Source organism: Oryx dammah, unplaced genomic scaffold (genome assembly GCF_014754425.2).
Source record: "Oryx dammah isolate SB20612 unplaced genomic scaffold, SCBI_Odam_1.1 HiC_scaffold_20, whole genome shotgun sequence".
NCBI lineage: Eukaryota > Metazoa > Chordata > Mammalia > Artiodactyla > Bovidae > Oryx > Oryx dammah.
The window spans coordinates 34,932,929-34,942,117 of record NW_024070204.1 but is presented as its reverse complement, the minus strand read 5'-3'; the positions used below and the strand labels follow the sequence as shown (position 1 = coordinate 34,942,117).

Below are 9,189 nucleotides of genomic sequence, written 5' to 3'. Positions count from 1 at the left end.
GATGTAATAAATATGGCAGCAGCAAAGACGATACAGGTCCAAGGGGTGAAATAGACTAATGGGAGCCCAGCAGAATGTTGGAGTCCTGTGAAACAGGCCACCTCTTTGGATGTCCATAGGGATCTTGGGATTAATATCTTACACAGTAGTATTTTGCTAAAAAGTGTGATGAAATTTTAAAACAGGGACTTCCCTGGTGGTGCAGCGGTTAAGAATCCACCTTGTAATGCAGGGGATGTGGGTTCAATCCCTGGTCAGCGAACTAAGATCCCACATGCTACAAAACAACTAAGCCCACGCACCACAGTACTGAGCCCACGTGCCACAACTAGAGAGTCCATGCGCTGCAACTAGAGAGCCCACAGACACAGTGAAGATCCTGCATGTGGCAACTAAGACCCAACACAGCCAAAAAGTAAATAGAAGTATTTTTTAGAAAAATCTTAAACCATATGGAATGGTAGTTCTCCACAAGACCTGAGTGTTCCTGCCCAATTTTAGTGACAAGCCATCCCCAACCCATAACTCTGAAGCCTTTGATCAGTCCCTGAGTCGCTAAACCAAAGGTTCTCAAAACATGGACCTCAGCCCAGCAGCACCAATAGCACCTGTCATGGAACTGGCAGAATGCATGCATGCGTACTCAGTCGCTTCATGGCCCTCAGAGATGACCCTGTCCTTATCCTTGGGACCAGTGAACAAACCACTTTCACAGGTAGGAAAAGTTACGTTTGGAGATGAGATTAAGGCTGCAAATCAGCTGGCTTTAAAATAAGATTACCCATTGGCTATCTACATATGGTAATGTAAGTTTCCACGTTACTCTCTCCATACATCTTACCTGGCTCTGGGAACTCAAACAGGGGCTCTGTAACAACCTAGAGGGGTTTGATGGGGAGGGAGATGGGAGTGAGGTTCATGAGGGAGAGGACATATGTATACCTATGGCTGATTCATGTTGATGTTTGGCAGAAACCAACAAAATTTTGTAAAGCAATTATTCTCCAATTAAAAAAATAAATTTTTTAAAAAGAAAAACAGAAAAAAAGAGACTACTCACTTGCTTCACTTAGTATGAATAGAATGCTAGATTTCCAATTTTTAAAAAATAGATATTCAGCAAGCAATAAAGGTTTACTGTATAGCACAGGGAACTATAGTCAATATCTTATAATAACCTATAATGGAAAATAATTTCAAAGGTAACATATGTGTACACAGACAAGTGAATCACCTTGCTGTGTACCTGAAACATTATAAGTTACTATGAAAGTGAAAGTTGTTCAGTTGTGTCTGACTCTTTGTGACCCCATGGACTATTCAATCCATGGAATTCTTCAGGCCAGAATACTGGAGTGGGTAGCCTTTCCTTTCTCCAGGGGATCTTCCCAACCCAGGAATCGAACCCAGGTCTCCTGCATCACAGATGGATTCTTTACCAGCTGAGCCACAAGGGAAGCCCCTTCCCACAGGGGAAGGGAGTTAACTATATACCTCAATAAAATATATAAATATATTAAGAAAAAATTAAATAAAATCACCGAAGTGAGTCCAGTGCCATCACAAGGATCCTTATACAAGGGAAGAACCAGAGAGAGAATATTATGAGAAAAACTCAATTCAGTTGCTGGCTTTGAAGATGGAAGGGGGCCATGGGGAGGGAAGGAATGCCAGGCAGCATCCAGAAGCTGAAAAGTACAAGGAAATGGATTCTCCCCTGGAGCCACCACACAACCCTGCCAACACCTTGATTTTCTCCCAGTGAGACCCATTTTGGACTTCTGATCTCCAGAATGTTAAGATAACACATTAGTGTTGTTTTAAGCCCCTGAATTTGTGATGATTTGTTACAGTGGCATTAGAAAACTAATACAGCTAGAAAATTGCTAAAAAGGCAACTTCTTTGGCCACATTCCAGACCCATTGGATCAGAAAACCTGAAGGTGGGGCTCTGCAGTCTGTCTTTTAAACAAGCCCGGAGGTAATTCTGATGCACACGAAGGTTTGAGAACCACGCACCAGACTAAGCAAACACAATAATTTCCCCAAAGCAATCACACTCAGACACACATTCCCGTGAAAACACAACACAGACAATTAATGACTTGATTAGCCAGGATAAAATCTACCAGAGCCACATCCTGTCTTGACAAGCCTAGAATAGGAAACCCAACCAAATCATTGGTGATTCAGATTCCCTCCAGGCTCAGGGTCTTCATTTGGAATATCAGTGATGAATGCGCCCTAGTCAATGGGAGTTCCATTTTTAATTCATTTCTGATGCCAAATAGACAGTTATCTGAGGTGGAGTCACTTGCCTCTGTCTCACTCAACTTAAGTAATGGGATGGAGTGGGGAATGTGGGTAGATGAGGGTCCCAGTAAATCATAGATTTAATGATGGCCTGTTCCAGGAAGAAGAGGCAGACTTAATTTCAGACTCTTAGACATGAAGGGATGAGGGTTCTCATAGACCATGAAGCTGGTTCTTCCATCTAGAGTGTAGGTCCTGCTCACCCCCTCCACCATTTCATTGCCAATCAAGAGGTCAGTCAATCTCAGCTTGAATATCTCCCATGATGAAGAACTCACTACCTTCCATGGCAAACTATTCCATTCTGCAAGAGTTCTAATGGTGAGACCTAAATTCCCCTCATCTGACAGCTGGTTTTCTTTGGACTTCATGCTTGATTTCATTCTGGCCTACATAGACTTCTTTGAAGTCTCAGGTATACACACTCACATTTAAGACTGAAATATGACTAGGTTGCAGCCTCCACTACCTACATTGGCTTGTTTTCTCAGTACTTTTAGCCTCTACTGACCTCAAAGAGCGGCATGTGTGTGAGCTGAGCAGGAGGTAGACGTGGGCCCTGTTAAAGACAAAGTGCTTTAAAAGCCTTTGATGAAAGGCATTATGGCTTGAAAGGGTTGTTTCTGAAATACTACACCTCCCTTTTAAGAACTCTTAAGATCTGAAGGGTGATACTCTCTCACCCCAGAAGAATTCAAGCATGAATTTTCTTAGAGCCACCAATTAAGAATCCAATTCCATCTCCCTCATTGCTCATTTCCAGTGAAATTACCTAGCTAGATATTTATTTTCATTTTTTTAGGAACGAACTTAACCATGCTGAAAATATCTCAGAGTTAAATAACTATTAGATGGGACAAATTAAGATCTAAAGGCCCAATAGATCTATTTAATACACATAACTATAAATAAATAGAAAGGAAACCCCAAGTCATCTTTGTTGTTTAGTCGTTCAGTCACATCTGACTCTTTGTGACCCTATGGGCTGTAGTCGGCCAGGCTCCTCTGTCCATGGGATTCTCCAGGTAAGAATACTGGGGTGGGTTGCCATTTCCTTCTCCAGGGGATCTTCCCGACCCAGGGATTGAACCCACGTCTCTTGCATTGGCAAGAGGATTGTTTACCACTGAGCCACCAGGGAAGCCCAAGTCATCCTTACTTTACGTATTAATTATTAATCCAATTATTTTGTGCATCTATTATATGTCAGTCACTAAGAGAGGTAACAGAACACGATGATGAGCTAGACAGACACTGTACCTGTCCTCCTGAGGCTTGGAGATCCATTTAAACATCAATTCATCTCTATTCACATGATCCTATGGCATTAAAGTTCCAGATATTTCTATCATTTGTAAAATAATTCAGGGAAATGTGGTTGTTGGATTGGGATGTACCCATATCCTTGATTCAGATGGCTAAATGAAGGAAGCTAGAAACCCAAGATTAAATAGATCTTGGATTTTTCTGGACGAAACCTGTTAAAAACATAAAAGAATCTCATCTTTGTCCATTGCCATATGGGTTTCTTTATGGAACCAACTGAACTAGGGTCCAAGTGAGGCTTCTTTAACAGAATTCATTAGGTTTTTCCTTCTTACTCTGTCCCAAGGCTTATTCCACCCATACAGATTTCAAACTTGCTGACCAGTGTCACTGGATATTGGCAGTAATTCATGAGCCCATAGTAGTCCCTGTGACCCCTGCCAACCACTGGGTTTAGCTCCCCTCACTCCACTTTAAAAAAAAAAAAAAGTATGAACTACCAACTGCTATCAAAGCACTAGCCCTCACATCACTAATCCAAAGTGCAAGCAACATCTGTGGATCCTCCTACACTCCTGTGGATCTCTCTCCTGGGAGATCAGAAGATGCTTGATACATGTATGCATTCGTCTATAAAAACAGAAAAGCTGCTCTTCTGATTCAGGATACCAGCTATGACAGAGACCCCAAAAAGCATCTTATGGAAGTCAGAGTTGTCCTCTTGGTTGTGAACTCAAAAAGTCAGATCAGAACCCAAAATAAACACAAAAACCAAAGCTCTTCCCTCCACAGTCAGTTCTATCAACCATAAACATGTAACCCTTCTAGATTTATATTTTCAGAAATTGCCCCGATTCTACAGTAGTAAGAAACAAAAGTGCATTATCCCTATATGAAGTGGGACTTTCTTATATTATGCAAAGCTTACTTTTCAAAGATAAAGAGATGGAAAGAATACATGGAAGAATTGTACAAAAAAGATCTTAATGAACCAGCTAACTACAATGGTGTGGTCAGTCACCCAGAGCCAGACATTCTGGAGTGTGAAGTCAAGTAAGTTGAGCCTCAGGAAGCACTGCTGTCAATAAGTGGAGGTGGAGATGATGGAATTCCACTAGAGCTATTCAAAACCCTAAAAGATGATCAAAGTGTTGCACTCAATATGTCAGCAAATCTGGAGGACCCAGCAGTGGCCACAGGACTGGAAAAGGTCAATCCTCATCCCAGTTCCCAAGAAGGGCAGTATTAAAGAATGTTCAAACCACCGGACAATTGCACTCATTTCCTGTGCTAGCAAGGTCATGCTTATAATCTTACATGCTAGACTTCAGCATTATGTGAACCAAGAACTCCCCGGCACCCAAGCTGGGTTTAGAAAAGGCAGAGGAACCAGAGAGCAAATTGCCAACATTCACTGGATCATAAAGAAAGCAAGAGAATTCCAGAAAAAGATCTACCTCTGTTTCATCAACTACACTAAAGCCTTAGACTGTGGGGATCATAACAAACAGTGGAAAGCTCTTAAAAAGATGGGAATTCCAGACCATCATACCTGTCTCCTGAGAAACCTGTATGCAGATCAAGAAGCAACAGTTAGAATCCTCTATGGAACAAGTGATTGGTTCATGATTGAGAAAGGAGTACGACATGGCTGTCTGCTGTCACCCTGTTTATTTAACCTATACGCTGAGCACGTCATGAGAAACATTGGGCTGGGTGAGTTACAAGCTGGAATCAAGAGGGAGGGAGAAACAACAACCTCAAATAAGGGAATGGCAGAAAGTGAAGAGGAACTAAAGAACCTCTTGATGAGGATAAAGGAGTGAAAAAAGTAAATATTAAAAAAACTAAGATCTGGCAAATAGAAGGGGAAAAGGTGGAAGTAGTGACAGATTTTCTCTTCTTGGGCTCTAAAATTGCTGCGGATGGTGACTGCAACCATAAAATCAGAAGATGATTGCTTCTTGGCAGGAAAGCTATGACAAACCTAGACAGAGTGTTGAAAAGCAGAGACATTACTCTGCTGACAAAGGTCTGTATAGTCAAGGCTATGGTCTTCCCAGTGGTCACGTATGGTTGTGAGAGCTGGATGGTAAAGAAGGCAGAATGCTAAAGAATTGATAACTTCAAACTGTGGTGCTGGAGAAGACTCTTGAGAGTGCCTTGGACAGCAAGGAAATCAAAGCAGTCAATCTTAAAGGAAATCAACCCTGAATACTCATTGGAACAACTGATGCTAAAACTGAAGCTCCAGTATTTTGGTCACCTGATGCAAACGGCTGATTCATTGGAAAAGTCCCTGATGCTGGGAAAGATTGAGGGCAGAAGGAGAAGAGTGTGATAGAGGATGAGATGGTTGGATGGCATCACCAATGCAATGGACATGAACTTGTGCAAACTTCAGGAGATGGTGAGGGATAGGGAAGCCTGGCATGCTGCAGTCCATGGTGTCGCAAAGAGTCGGGCACGACTAGGTGATTGAACAACAGCAACAACCTCTCAAAGACAACTTCTTTAGAAATTCAGGACATCTGTGTCCTCTTTGTTATTGAATCCTCTCAGACTTTACCTTTCTGGGCTGGATACTACTAACCTTTTCACTCTGTTTTCATAAAATCAGCTCCTGCCTCCCCTACCCTATTTCATCTCTCTCACATATATTCATACTCACTCTCTCATAGTCATGCTTATATCTTATCTATCTCCCCATAACCACTTTCCTCTGGAGGCATCCTTTCTTTCCTGTGGCACAGTGCCTGGGCTCAAAAACAGCACATTTGCTGGGATGAACACATCTTTCTCTTCCATGATGCTATTTAGTTTCCAATACCCTTAAATGACAATCAGAACATGTTGACTTTTTGCAACCAGTGTCTTCATTGACTCACATGCCCTAGATTGTAACTGATAACCCAGAGTCTGTTATTCCACTTGAATAATTTATAGATTATTTCTCTACAAATTCAAGATCCTTATCTATTTTGAATAAGAAAATGGAGAAATGTTATGATTTTCATCATGTTATTCTTTGAGATGGCATCTAGGCTAGACGAAACAATGGTTGATATGCTCACTAAAGCAAGATGCCATGTCATGGGGATACGCAGCAGCCCTGAGAGAAGACAGCATGTAGAGAGACCCACATGGAGAGAAGCATCATACCGGTCCTCTCACGGCCAGCCATGGTGGGGAGCACCTTAGCAGTGGGTGCTGTAGGCCCCGTCAAGCCTTCAGATGATTCCAGCCCCCTCGGGATTTGAGTCTTCAGCTGAGATCACAGAAAACTTCATGGAGCGGAGATAAGCCACCCAAATGTGCCCTCTCTGAATTCCTGACCCGCAGTAATTCTAAGATAATAAATGATAATTGTTGTTTTAAGATACTAGCATTTGGGATAATTTTCTATAACACGATTGGTGCTGTATCATGGTGTATGGGTATCCAAAAATAACTTTTCCTAAAAAGTAAATATATATATATATATATTACAGTTCAAAATTCAATATAGTGGCTACCTCTGCAGGGGAGGCAAAAGAACAGGATAAGAGAAGAGGGCGCAAGTAATTGCTAAGTAATTGGTAAACATCTGCCTATTGGTCAGATGGTATTTTTTTGTTTGTTTTTTCCTTCAAGCATCAACATTTATTATTTTTTTAATTACAAAAGTTAAGGTAGAAAGTAGAAGAAAAGACAGTTTAGAAAACTATGGATATGCACCAAGGAAAAGAAATCACACATTATTTCACTTCCACGTGAAAGTGAGCTTTTTTCCTTTATATTTGCATAACTGTTTTTTTTTCCTTTGTGTATGTATCCACTTACACACATTTTATTTTTTTAAAACTGAATCATAGTATACATATTCCTTTGTCGTCTCATTTTTTTCCACTTCTTTTTAAAATTAATTTTTATTGGAGTATAGTTGGTTTACAATGTTGTATTGGTTTGTATTACACAGCAAAATGAATCAGCTAGAATTTTTTATTTTCTGATACTCAGATGCTCAGTCATGTCTGACTCTTTGTGACCCCATGGACTGCAGCCCACCAGGCTCCTCTGTCCATGAGATTCTCCTGGCAAGAATACTGGAGTGGGTTGCCATTTCCTTATCCAAGATGGTATGTTTTTAATAGGCAAATAGATGAATGGATGATTAGATAGATGAATGGATGAATATGTAGATAAAGAGAAGAACTTGTATGGTCCAATGCTGAGAGTGTGTCATGAGCCAAAAATTGTGTTTAATCCAATTTAAACACCTAAGGTCCAATGATAAAAAAAGGAGAGAAGAGAAGAGGAAGGGGAAGAAAAAAGGGAAAGAAGAAAGTGGGGGAGGGAGAAGAGAGTGAAGTTATTAGTTCTCACCTGGTAACATTTTAAAATGTTTCCACCCTTCACCCACCATGTCAGTTCCTGAGTGTATATCCTAGAGCAGCAATTACAGAAGAGAAAAGGTACAATACTCACAGAAGCACTTTATAGAAGCAAAATTTAGAAATATACCAAATATCCAGCAACTGTAATATGAATAAATCCATGGTGGTTATTCAGATGGTAAAACGTTACACAACACTAAATACTAATAACTAACATCCTGGGTTAATCTCTACTCAACTTCAGGGATAAATATCTAGAGATAATAGACACGGCTTTCTGCAATGAGAGAAATGTTCTAGAGCATAAAGCTGGGCAAAAGAAGAAAGATGAGAAATGATTCCATTTCTATAATGTTAAACACAGACAAAACTAGATAATACATTGGTTAGAGATGCATACTGGGCATGCGTGCAAAGTCTCTTCAGTCGTGTCCAACCCTTTGTGCCCCTGTGAACTGTAGCCTGCCAGGCTCCTCTGTCCATGGGATTCTCCAGGCAAGAAATCTAGAGTGGGTTGCCATGCTCTCCTCCAGGGGATCTTCCTGACCCAGGAATCAAATCCTCATCTCTTATATCTCCTGCATTGGCAGGCAGGTTCTTTATTTCTAACATCACCTGGGAAGCCCCTTAGAGATGCATATATGGTAGTAAAACTAGAGTGAAAAGCAAGCAAATACACAAGATTCAGACTGGTGCCTGGGAGACAGGGAGATTGAACAGGAGCAGGGCACATATGAGAGATTCAGCAGTATTGGAAATAACCTCATTCTTTCTGTATATATGAATATAAAAGCATTTTTAAGCTTTATTATTAGTACTCAGGACATTAGGAATTTCCCGATTCTTTTTTAGTAGCATATGTAGAACCACTTTTGGTAACAAATACAGTAGTAAAAAATTATGGAACGATTTATGAATTTGCATATCATCCTTGTGCAGGGGCCATGCTAATCTTTTCTGTATTGTTTCAATTTTAGTAAATATGCTGCTGAAGTGAGATCCAAGATGTTCATATTTTTATTATTAAACTTTATGTAGCTATTACACAAACTTCTTCATATGTACCATGAATTTTAAAAATAAAGATATAGGTGCAACAAAATAGAGAATCAATATCACATGAAAGGACTTTAGCAGCAGAATTTTCATCCAGCACAGTGAACTCCTTGCCCTTTCAATGTCCCCAGAATCAGGTCTGCAAGAAACCTCAGCTACCCAGGTTTCATCTTTGCTC

At 40.5% G+C, this 9,189-nt stretch overlaps 1 non-coding gene across 1 annotated transcript; it reads right to left on the bottom strand.

Annotated features, from left to right (window-relative positions):
• Positions 1-8,849: 8,849 nt before the first annotated feature.
• On the bottom strand, positions 8,850-8,952 carry LOC120879727. Its single transcript, XR_005724873.1, has one exon. It is a non-coding gene; the product is annotated as a U6 spliceosomal RNA (small nuclear RNA).
• Positions 8,953-9,189: the final 237 nt, after the last annotated feature.